Here is a 13,552-nt window from a genome sequence, read left to right on the forward strand (position 1 = left end):
AGAAACTGGCATAAACGTACATTTTCTTAGTTTTGCTGGCTCTGCAAAAACATTGTGCACAGCTGTACTCTAACCCATTAGCTCAACCTTTCAGAAAATTCTCTCACGGAAATTGCTTAGAGGTACATAGGCTGACAGTTGCTGTGTGTTTTGAGAGCTTTACCTGTCGGAAGCCGGCTCAGCATTCTTTGGCTTAATTGGTCTGTAGAGACTGGTCATTTTAGAGAGAGAGAAGCTCCATACCTCAGAGAGAATGGCATCCAGCTCAACCCATAATCAGCTAATTTAGAGAATGGGAATAGGGCTAGCTCCAGGGGACACTTACCTTCCACTCTGTGTTGAGATGGGTGAGAGGGCTGCAGCAGGCACATCAAACAGTGTAAAATTAAGGGGAAATTGGGAATTGAGAAAAACATTTCAAAATATATAAAGTCTATTACTTCAAAATGTAGGCATACAATCGCCATTATGCATCTCTATTTTAAATTGTAAAACTGAATATCTGATTTTAATTACAGACTACTGAATTGTGACATTTTCTATTCAGTTGTAGCTTTGTTTCTCACAAAGGATGATTTTCCTAAAATCAAAAGATTTTAGCAGTGCAAAATGATCAAAAGGCTAGAGCAACTTGAACTTTGAAACTTAAGAGTATGCCAGAACATACTCTACAGAATGTAGAAGCAAAATGCATACTTATTCCCAAGCAGTTCACTAAGAAAGAGTTCAACCTGATAGATAAAAGCTTGTAACTTGGTACATAGCAACCCAGCTATGCTACCTCTTGGCAATATAACTTTGGGCAACTTAACAAATCTATGCTTTTACTATTTTAACTAAAAATCAGATTAAAATGAATTACCTTTCATCCTTATCCTTAAAGTTTTAAAATGTAACATTTAAATCTTACTATCTAAAACTGAAAGAGATGATCTTGAAGGTATCCAGGTGGCAAATCATTAAGATATGCCAAGATGACTAATTTAATTATAATTTCTCTTGAATGTTATAAAAAGCCTCTATCATCCATTAGATTGAAGAGACCAGAAATCATTGCATTATTCTATCTTACCATAAAATGAATACTGTCTTTGAGATATAAGATTAGTAAAAATTATAAATTTTCATAAAAAAATATAAACATTTGGTAAAATATATGACTGTTTTCTTCAATTCTCAACTTTAAAAATGTTATAAAAACAAGTTTAAACCCTAAAAGGACACTTAACAAGGTAAGTCATAGGCTTAACAAATTGAACCGGAACCATTAAAAATTGAAATAGCCAGATATATTCATAAAATTACAGAGCACAAGCAATTAATGAGGACCATCCTTTTAGATTAATGATGTAGCAAAGTCTAATGCAATATAATATAGCAAATATGAAATGGGAAAACTCAGGACATGCTCTATTAAGCTGGATATCTTAGCATTTAAAAGGGGAGCAGATGGTTTAGAAAAATAAGTGGAATATTGTTTTAATGATATACAAACATCATTATATTTCATCATGTATATACAAGAATGATTTAGAATTGTAAAATAATATTCTATAATTTGATGAGAGCTATTATGGAAAATATGTTTATATTTGTTTAATCATACAAGGTGGTCTGATATTATCAGATAAAATAAGATAGTAGTTCTATAAAATAACAGTTTTAAAGAAAACATTATGTTCATGTTTATTTAATAATTTAATGAATTACTTGAAGGAATAATTCTCAAGCTGTGGAATATTTTAATTTTCACTATCTTTAACATTATTATAAAACCACTATATTTAGATTTTAATACATTATACACTCTGTGAAAGACAAAAATAGTACAAGATAAACTGACAAGGAAGACTTTATTAAAGGCTATTGCACTGCAGGATGAAGATGTGGATCACATGTCATTTTCATTTATTAAGTGACCTAACCCAAAGTAAAAGTAAAAGTAGTGGTTTCTTCATGATCAGAGGTAGTTTTACAACTCACAGTGTGGCATATATTGAGTTAGACTTCTACTCTGGCATAGATGGGGTTCTAACTTCCTTGATGTTTGTATTTTAAAGAACTAACTTACTTTTTTCAGGCCGTAGAAGTGTCTCTTTAAAAATTTATTCAAATTCACATTTATTTCTTTTATTTATGTTAAAGGCAGAGGATAGAGAGAGGGACAGACAGACAGAATCCTATTTCCTTGAGAAAGGCAGCAAGACAGTCCTGGATTATAAAACTGGCAAGAGGCTTTTACAAAGGTTTGCATCTTAAAGACACAGAGAGGGAATTTGCAATTACAAGTTTTCTAAAGTAAATGTTCCAAAGAAAGGGCAATCAAGAGCTGTCTACAGGAAGAAATTTTGAAGTTTATTCAAGCTCAGGGGAACATTAAGGCTTTCTATACTGCCCGAGTAGTAAGAAAGTAACGGATTTTCCTTCAGGAATTCCTTATTGCTTAGAGATGGGCTCTAGACACTATTATGAAAGGTATAGTAAACTGATAACAACTCTGCGAACACAGAGAATAAAAGCAGGACAAAGGCAGTTTGTACTGAAAGCGAGACAGGTTCTGGTGGAGGTGGACTCCAGAAATCTACTATAACTAAGGAAAGCTCAGTGAGTTGGAGTAGTCATAGCTAAAAGCAGGTAAGAGGAAGTGCATTAGGCAGCAGCAGATAAATGTGGAAATAGAAGATAAATGTTATATAAAGAAACATGCAATAATCTGCACATGCCATGGAATGATTTTTATGTTTAAATAAGGAGTAGCTATTTCTGAAACCTCTGCATATTTTGAGAGAACTCTATGGGTCACACTCAAGCTCCTGTTTTCCCACACCTTAAGAACCATTCATAAACTGAGAAATACTTAATTTTCTTGCAATGTTTGAAGTCCTCCTTCTTTTGCTACAAAGTGGTACTCCCAAAAGCAGTCTATTCATGTCAATCGTTGTAGAATGTGAAGCCTAGACTGATAAAGAATGTACCTTGCATCACATAATTCCATTTCTCAAGAGGCTTATTTCCCAAACTAGTTGCAAATCAGGATGACATCTAGAAGGATAAATGGGAATGACATTTGAAGTGACTCAACACAGTGAACTCTGTCTAGATACCTAGGAGGTCTTAGTGTGAAATCTGAGAATTACAGATACTTTTTTTCCCAAAAACAAACTCTTCCAACATGCTGCATTCCAGAATTAGGGACAATGGAGGCAGGGCTATTAACTTCCCTGATTCAGGGAAAGGAATTGGCCCAGGCTAAGACTTGGTTACAGAAAATAAAGGAGGCCGGCGCCGTGGCTCACTAGGCTAATCCTCCGCCTTGCGGCGCCGGCACACCGGGTTCTAGTCCCGGTCGGGGCACCAGATTCTGTCCTGGTTGCCCCTCTTCCAGGCCAGTTCTCTGCTGTGGCCAGGGAGTGCAGTGGAGGATGGCCCAAGTCCTTGGGTCCTGCACCCCACGGGAGACCAGGATAAGCCCCTGGCTCCTGCCATCGGATCAGCGCGGTGCGCCGGCCACAGCGCGCCAACCGCGGCGGCCATTGGAGGGTGAACCAACGGCAAAAGGAAGACCTTTCTCTCTGTCTCTCTCTCTCACTATCCACTCTGCCTGTCCAAAAAAAAAAAAAAAAAAAAAAAAAAAAAAGAAAATAAAGGATTCCCATGTCCAAGTCAGTTCTCTAATGTTCTGTAGGGTACTGAGACTGAGTGAGCATACTGTCAGGATCTCAGTGTTACTATTATCAAAGACAGTCAGTGTGCGATGATTCATTAAGTAAGTACCAGAAATCCTTTAAGGAGATGCTCAAGGTATTAGAATCTCTGTTCTACCTTTCACCTTTGCTGATCCATGAACCTTGACCCTCCTCTGTCAGGGTGCTAATCCTTTCCGACCAAAGCCAATTGACCTGCAATAATTAATTAGACCAACAGAAGCTTAATAAACTGCAAAGCACAAGAAGGTCAATCTATAAGTGGCAGCAGGAACAACTACAGCAAAAAGCATGTGCTCTGCACAAATAAACTACGTGGGGAAAAGCCCATATGAAGCAAAGCAGACTGGAGAAAAGATCTGAAGCAAGTTAGATCAGGAGGTATTCTCTTCTTAGTATGGGAACAATGAATATGATGTATCTCAAGGGAGTGAAATTGGTTGAAAATGTTTAAATATATTCATTTTATATTTAGTTACTATCAATTATTTTGTGTTTTCTTATTTGAAAGAGAGTTCCAGAGAGAGAGAGAGAGAGTCTATTCATTAGTTAACTCCTCAAATAGCTGCAATGGACAGGGCTGGGTCAGGCCGAATCCAGGAGCCAGGGTCTTCATCTAGGTTTTCCACGTAGGTGCAGAGAAACATAAGGAATTGGACAACCTTTTGCTGCTGGTCCAGGTGCATTTGCATGGAGATGGATTGAAAGTGGAGCATCCAGGACTCGAACAGGTGCCACCTAGGATGTGGGCATTGCAGGCAGTTGCTTAATACATTATACCACAATGCCAGCCTCAATTAACTAGCCTAAATAACTGGTAACAGAATGCTGGTAATCTATATGTTCCATAAATAATGCTAATCAAACTATGGTCTGTAAACTAGGCTCAGTTTTTAATAGCAACTGATAATATTTAGGATTTTATATAGATAAAATATAATTATTTATATGTATTGAAGCTGAAAATAAAAACTTGAATTTATATATTATTTAATTTAATATTTTGAAAATTTTTTTACACTATAAAAGTATTGATGATTTAGAGGGGGAAAAATGGATTTTAAAAACGGTATTTGGAAAGTACTACTCCAAAGAAGGCTATGTAAAATGCTAGGGCAACTATAGGTTAAATGAAAGGAAACAGGCTTATTTCCTGACTGCCTTTAAAATTGAAATGTGCAGTGTGAAACTCCAGATGAAAGCTGAGTAGAGTAGACAGTGCTCCCAAGCACAGCTTTTTTTTTTTTTTTTTCCCCTACATAGCATCTCATAATCTCCTGGAACCATCATTCTTCAGAATACACAGGAATTTTTTTTTTCAAAAATAGTTATTAGAAGGATGGGAAGCTCACTTTGGTCAGTACAAAGACATATAATAACTGTCTTACAGAAATTTCCTAAGTGCTTCATTTTATAAAAAGAGAATAAATTCGGTACTTGGAAAAAAAGAATTGTATTGAGTTAGCTAAACAACAGGTAAGATATAAAAATAAAAGAAAAAAATCAACTTGGTTATCCTGTACATTTAAATTCCAGAATATGAGCTTGTTGAAGACTGACTATGTGTTTTTTTCTGCCATTAAGCACACTTATTTCAAGAGCCACAATTGAAGCCATCATAAAACTTATACCATCCCTAAGGGAAACCCAATTACTAATGAGAAATATTCTGGGTTTTTCTTTGGGACAGTTTTATGTGTGAAATCATTGAAATTATAGTTTATGTGACTTTTGTAACTTTGAAGAGTCATAGGAGATGATAAGCCACATGTATGTTTTCATGAAAATACTAGAAACAAATTAACTTCAATATATTCCACACATTTAATAGGATAAAAGAGACTGCATTATGTATAAGAAAACCATGTTTTGTTATAGCCTATCAAATAATGATATTTTTTAAGTTCTGCTAAAGGGCCTAAAGATTTTTTTTTTCATTTAACAACAATTTTCTGAAACACTAAATTTTTTTCTTTCATTCACTTGCCTATCAACACCTAGTACATCAAAGAATTCTATATTTCTACTTCACGACCCTAGAGTGTGTATTTCTACTTCACGCCGGCCCCTAGAGTGTATTGGCCATAATGAATGTGTACCAAAATGAATGGCATATTCAAGGCATATCAAGTGAATCAGAATGATTAGTTTGATGGCACAGAAAAATAATCTAGAAACTAAGGTTAGCCAGGAACTGATTATAAGTAACAATAAATATTAAACTAACATGATTAGATGGTGTATTGCAGATGATTGAAGATTTTTATATAGCCTGGTTAAAAAAGATTTGTATGGAATTTAATCTGGTTACTATGTAAACTTTGGAATTGAAAAAAAATAGAGATCATATTAAAATCTGTTTATAACAAGTATCAATAAGATTAAGCTGCTTTCTTGACCATGAGAATGAGACAGAAAGTTTATCATGAGATACACTGCAACTATTATTGCTAAAATCAACTAAGAACTATGGTGCATTGATCATTGGAGAGTCAGTAGAGACTTCATAGTATCAAGCTTACATAATACCATCTAATGGAACAATAACAAGTACATATGAGAATGTTTACTTGTAGGTGTAAAGATATATTGACAGTGGTATAAAGATGCAACAGTATTTTTTTTTAATTTATTTGACACATAGAGTTAGACAGTGAAAGAGAGAGATGGAGATAAAGGTCTTCCTTCTGCTGGTTCACCCCCCAAATGGCCCCTATGGCCAGAGCTACACTGATCTGAAGCCAGGAGCCAGGTGCTTCCTTCTGGTCTCCCATGTGGGTGCAGGGGCCCAAGCACTTGGGACACCCTCCACTACCCTCCTGGGCCACAGCAGAGAGCTGGACTGGAAGAGGAGCAACTGGGATTAGAACCAGCACCCATATGGGATGCTGGCGCCACAGGATTAACCAAGTGAACCATGGCGCTGGCCCCTCAACAGTACTTTTAAAGATTTATTTATATATTTGAAAGGCAGAGTGATAAAGGGAGAAAGTGAAAGCGAGAGAAAGGGAGAGAGAGAGAAGTCTTCCATCTGTTGACTCATGCTTAAATGGCTACAAGGGTTGGGACTAGGCCAACCAAAGCTGGGAGCCCAGAACCCCATTCAGGTCTCTCACATGGGTAGCAAGAACCCAAGGATGTGGGACATCATCTATTGCTTTCACAGACATATTAGCAGGGAGCTGGATCAGAGAGAATAGCTGAAATTTCAGCCTGATATGGAATGCTGGCAATGCAAGCAGCAGCTTAACTCACTGTTGCTTGTGGAACAATATTTATAAATGTGAACCACTCTGTATGTGAGAAGGAACTAAAAGTTAGACGACAGGTTACCGTGAAAACTTACTCCTTAGGATTGATCAACTGTATACAGATTATGTTTGAAGATGTGGTAATGGGTGATATATATGAATGAGTAAATGCAGACTAAACATTACCAAAAGGCCCAGTCCTTAAAATTTGATGCACATCCACAATGAATGGATGAGAGGTATACGCATGTATTCCAAAAAGGAGACAGAAAAAATTGCAAGTATGAGAAACTCTAAGATAAACTATGCAAAAACACAAATGAATTGAAATTGACTGATAGAAAGGAATCCATGTGCCAAAAGCAAATAAATCTCTAAAGTTTGAAACCAAATGGTTTTCTATCCATGGGTTAAGCAATACCGGGACTATATATATATATATATATATATATATATATATATATTATGGACACTTTGTTAAACAGTTCTTGGTTGATTTCTAATTTCTAGTTCTTTGCAATGAAACTATGAAAGCAATTGTTAAGTAAGCAAAATAACTGCAGACACAAAATAAGTTAACAGTCTCCTTATCATGTCTCATTTCAAAATCCTCATCTTGCTGTGCTCATCATACAAAACAATTATGTCATGGGAGTAAATCAGTTACTTTCCAACTTGTAAAACTCAACTCAAAGTCACTTAACTACAGTCATAAAACTCTTAACTAGTATGATATCTTAATTTTCCATTTTGAGGCAATATTAATACCTTTAATTATTACATTTAATTATTATATTTTAATTTTATATTTATTATTTTATATTATTTTACATTTATTATTTAGATTATTATATTTAATTATATTACAATTATATTGAAATTAATATTAATATGAGGTACTGTTACCTTTTGGTAGAAAAGGCTTAATAAACTTCTATATTTACACAATAGGTTTTTAAGGTGTTATGTTTTGGTATGATCAATTGAAATCTGAAGAAGAATGAAAAAGATAGAGCATTCATTCATTATTATAGTAAATATTTACAGGTTGCCTTTTAGATGCTATCTTAAATGACAAGACAGTCCTCTCAAATTAAAAAATAATTTTGAAGCCGGCGCCGTGGCTCACTAGGCTAATCCTCCGCCTTGTGGCGCGAGCACACCAGGTTCTAGTCCCGGTCGGGGCACTGACCCTGTCCCGGTTGCCCCTCTTCCAGGCCAGCTCTCTGCTGTGGCCAGGGAGTGCAGTGGAGGATGGCCCAAGTCCTTGGTCCCTGCACCCCATGGGAGACCAGGAGAAGCACCTGGCTCCTGCCATCGGATCAGCGCGGTGCGCCGGCCACAGCGCGCTACCGAGGCGGCCATTGGAGGGTGAACCAACGGCAAAAGGAAGACCTTTCTCTCTGTCTCTCTCTCTCACTATCCACGCTGCCTGTCAAAAAAAAAAAAAAAAAAAAAAAAAAAACAAAAAAAAAACAAAAAAAACAACAACCTAATATTGAAATAATAGGTAAGATGTTACAAATGCTAAGAAAAATAAAATAGGTAATGGGATACAATTACTTATTGGAATTAATTTAGATTAGTGGTTGGAGGGTGAGAGACATCTTCCCTCTTCTACTTCACTCCCCAGGTCACCCCAAGAGCCAGGATTGAGCCATGCTAAAGCCAGGAGTCAGAAGGTTCATTTGGGTTGTGCATATAGTTTGCAGGGACCCAAAAACTTGGACCATCTTCTGCTCATTTTCCTAGACTGGATTGAAAGGGGAGCAGTGGGGACATGAAATTGTGCCCATATTGGATGCTGGCAGTATCTTTACCTCCTATGCTACAATGCCAACCCCCTATTCTCCTTTACTTAAAATATTCCTGGATGGTAAAACTGTTAGTATCCTTGCTTTACAAAAAAAAAAAGATAATAGAGTTGGTAGAGTTCAGTAATTAAGCAAGTTACATAATTTGTGAATGGTAGAAATCAGAGAATACTAAGAACTGCTGAATTTAAGTTAGATTTAAATTCTTAAATTAGATGTCATGATGCCAAGAATTCATTGCACATAGAAACTTAGTCCCCAGTCAATGTAAACTGGGTCTCTAGCCTTTCTCTGTTTTGTTTGATAGAATCGTGAAAATGAAAATTTATTTCATTATTTGTCTTTAATTTAATCTTTATACAGAAAATCTATATAAATTAGGGAATGTTTTTAAGGTCACTTCCTTTTTTAAGAATATTGCTATCATATTTCTTAAAAATCAGATATTTGTAAATATGCTTCAACCATTCTCTTTCAAATTTGACAGAAATGTAATTACCAAAGGATATGGAGGCCACTGATTTTATTGACAAGACACATTGACCATTCACAATGTGTGGTGAGTACAGAGTGATTGAAACTTCCATCAGAGATACTGGTAAACATACTCTGGCATGGGATTTTCAGCTGGCTTTTTTCTTAAACTGAAAACTGTTTATGGTAACTTCTGCCTTAGGCAGTCTGTGGAGCAGTTGTGTTCATTGATTAAAGAAACTAAAGACATATCAAGACAGAGTGAAACACAAATAGATGCTTTCAAAGGCATCCAATGATGAGATTTCTTCAGGGCACACACAGTATTTTAAGCTTCTAAACTTCACATAAAATGTCTTTAAGTAATCACAAGCTCATTTAATTTTTAGAAGCTATAATCATTCTTTGTGTGCTACAATAAAAATTAGAAGTATTTCAAGCTTACTGTACAAAGAAAAACTTCAGTACTAAGAAAAAGGCAAAATTTCAATTTGGATATTTAACTAATTGCAGGGACTTTGTTTTATGTAACAATTTAAGTGACCCAATTGGCTCATTATGAGATAATATTGCATAAAAGTTTCTGGTCTTGCAAAAACTCACTGAAAAGCCAACTGAAGGAACCAGCATTGTGGTACCGTGGTTTGGGCTCTCAGCAACAATGGCATCCCATATCAAAGTGCAGATTGGAGTTTTCACTTCTGTGCTTCCAGTACATCTCTCTGCTAATGCGCCTGGGACAGCAGTAGAAGATGGGCCAAGTACTTGGTCTCCTGTACCCACAAGGGAGATTAGGTTGCACTTCCTATCTCCTGGTTTCTGCCTGAGCCAGTGCTGGCTGTTGCAGTCATTGGGAGAGTGCACTAGCAGATAAAAGGTCTCTTTCTCTTTCTGTACCTTCCTCTCTTTGCGTCACTGTGACTTTCACATAAATAAAATGAATCTTAAAATAAAAAAACCTGAAATATCTAATTCAACCTAGAGCCTTACTGAAACAACAGACTTGAACAAAAACCATGTGTTTCATCAATGTTGTATGTCTTCTACCATCATTGATTTTACATAATATGGCATCCCTTCTATGGGTAATGACAGAAAAAAATTCTCTGGTATCTTTATAAAATTATCTATAATTTAATCTCTATATTTAAGTGTGGTATTATTTTAATAATGCCCACACACCTATGGTATAAATTTATTTCATTATTTAGTGTCTTATCTATTGAAGAAGCTGTTTTTGGCTATCACTTGACTTTAACCTCCATGACAAACTTATGTCACCAGATAATTGTATAATTGGTGGCGTGGAGACTGTGCCAAATAGCAGGTGTGATTGTGTCCACTATAATATGTGATATATTTGCTTCCTATTGGGGCACACCACAGACTTTTTGACTTAAACTGACAAAACTTATTAATTCAGTTTCTATGGGTTCTAATTCCAGAAACAACTTAGATCAAGTGTCTTCTCAGGATCTTATAAGGCAACAGTCAAGAAACAAGTCATACTGTGTTCATATCTGGAAATATGTCTGGGGAAGAATCCACTTGTGAGTACCCAAGATTGCTTACAGTGTTTATCTTACAATTTTGGACAATAGACCCTGATTTTCCACTGTTTGTTGGCTAGCGCCACTCTCAGAGCTCAGAGGAAACCTTACAAGCCCTCTTAAAACATTGTGATTCACTTTCTCAAAGCCTGTAGGGGAGTTTTTCTTTTCTGTCTGATAGGATGGGAGTGACACTCCATCATTTTTGCCTTAAAGCATAAGCTAATCAAGAGAACAGCAGTTCAGCACTTTTGTGATATTCCTTTAGTTAGCTGCAAGTTACAGTTTACATCTACTCAAGAGGAGGGGATTTCTTGAGGGCATAACTCATTGGGGTCACTTTAGAGTACACCTGTCACAATTGAGAACCAGGTAAATTTCATTTTTTAACATTGTAGTACCAAGTAAATTCCATTTTTCCTGAACAGAGGATGGTAAATATATTTGGGGAATGTGACTTCTGCATTTTTTTTTCAAGTAGCAAGTGATAGCTAAGAGGATATGGGTGCCACAGATCCATATCCATCACAGGACATCCTACATTGGAAATTGTGAAGTTAGTTATCATATACCCTCTCCTCCCTGTCCAAGTTGAATAAAACTGAGAGATCATTGTAAGAGTCAGAGATCAACTTTTCTTGAATTTTGTTGCTTAAAACTTTGAAGAGTTCTTTAGTTTTAATGACAAATGATCTTTTTTATACTACTTGAAGTGAAGTAACCCTCCTCCAGTATTGTGATATTTGCCTAACAGCCTCTCTGTTTGCTTATTGCAAACCAGAAGAACTGAGCAGCCTACTTCCTCTCTGCATGCAAACAAATTAAAGACTGAACGTGGGGCCAGTGCCGTGTCAAAGTGGGCTAAGCCTCCACCTGCAGTGCTGGCATCCCATATGGGTACCCATTCTAGTCTCAGCTGCTCCACTTCCAATCCAGCTCTCTACTATGGCCTGGAAAAGCAGTAGAAGATGGCTCAAGCACTTGAGACCCTGCACCCCCATGGGAGACATGGAAGAAGTTTCTGGCTCCTGGCTGTGGATCAGTCCAGCTCTGGCCATTGCAGCCATTTGGAGAATGACCCAATAGATGTAAGATCTTTCTCTCTGCATTTCCCTGTCTCTGTAACTTTACTCTCAAAGAAATAAATAAAATCTTAACAAAAAAGAATGAACATGCCCATTTCACTTTCCTGACTCAATTAATGCACTCATGTTTCCCCCCATAACATCACGTGATTAGTGGAAAGCAGTAGGAAGATAAGCCAGAAGTCTCAAGATTAGTTATTTCCTATTGGCACCACAAGATTAACTAGGATATGACCTACTGTCATAATCATTATAAGTCATTAAGTAGAGACATGCATATATGAAAGTTAAAACTATTTTAACAGATTTATTACTTATTTGGAAGACAAGAGGGAGGGAGGGAGACATATATATATATATATATATATATATATATATATGAGAGACAGAGAGAGAGAGAGAGAGAGATTTACATTCATCCACTGGTTTACTCACCAAATACCAATAGCAGCCAAGGCTAAACCAAGCCAAAGCCAGGAGCCAATACATTCATCCAAGTCTTTCACATGAATGGCAGAAGTGCTGTCATCTGCTGCCTGCCAGGATGCATTGAGAGGAAATTTCAACTGGGAGTGGAGTAGTTGGGACTAGAAGCAACACTCTGATACTGGATGTCCATGTCACAAGTGGGGATTTCAGTTGCTACATCACAACACTGGCCCCTGTTTTTATTTTTTACTTTGGTTGAGTTATGTGGATATCATTTGTCTTAGGTTCATCTAACTAAAATGAAGATAATAATAAATATTGCTTACACCCTGGAGTTTTATTAAGTTTCTATAGTGCACACAAAAATAAATACTAAAGTGTTGGCGTTTGGCCTAGTGACTGAAACACTACTTGGGACCGTTGTGTCCCACATCAGAGTGTCTGGATTCCAGTTCCAGCTTGACTCTCACCTGCAGCTTCCTGCTAATGCAGACCCTGGAAAACAGCAGGTAAGGAACATGCACTTGGTTCTCTGTCATCCACATGGGAGACCTGGTTTGAGTTCCTCATACCTGGCTTTGAACTCTCTTGTCCTATCCTTGACATACCAAAGAAACCATGATTCCTCCTGTCCTCTATTCTTTACACATAAAAGTAACTTTGACTCCACCTGCTTTCCTCCTCATTACTAGATAATTTTTTTGTATACAGTCTTTTTTAAAGTGTGTAGCCTCTTCATTATTTATACATATTTATGCATTTTCTGTTCTCAATATTACTTCCATAGTTCAGCCATTCACTCATTTTCTTTTGTGGATTTTTGCAATATTCCCCAACTCTCCAATTTGCCACTCATCTCTTGTTGTTCCAATAGATGTTTTCTGGTTGTCACAATAACATTCTTAAATCACAATGGAACACATGTTAAACCATCATGTAAGGCTATAAAAAGTATCCCAATTGTAATAAAATAATTCCCATATTCCCATTGGTTTTTGATACTCTTGATAATCCAACCTAAAATAAGTTCAAGTTAATCACTAGATATTTTGCAAATTCTCCACTAGGTATAACCCTATACAAATTCTACCATGCCATACATTGTCCAATATTTAGCTTCTTTCACCAAGATTTCTTTGAGTTTGGTAAGCCTTTGACAATGGTGTTTCCACTGAGTTAACATATTATCATTTGGAATAACAGCAGATGTTTGGTCACATGCTATTGTACTTCCTCACCTAAAAA

Source organism: Lepus europaeus, chromosome 16 (assembly GCF_033115175.1).
Source record: "Lepus europaeus isolate LE1 chromosome 16, mLepTim1.pri, whole genome shotgun sequence".
Classification (NCBI taxonomy): Eukaryota; Metazoa; Chordata; class Mammalia; order Lagomorpha; family Leporidae; genus Lepus; species Lepus europaeus.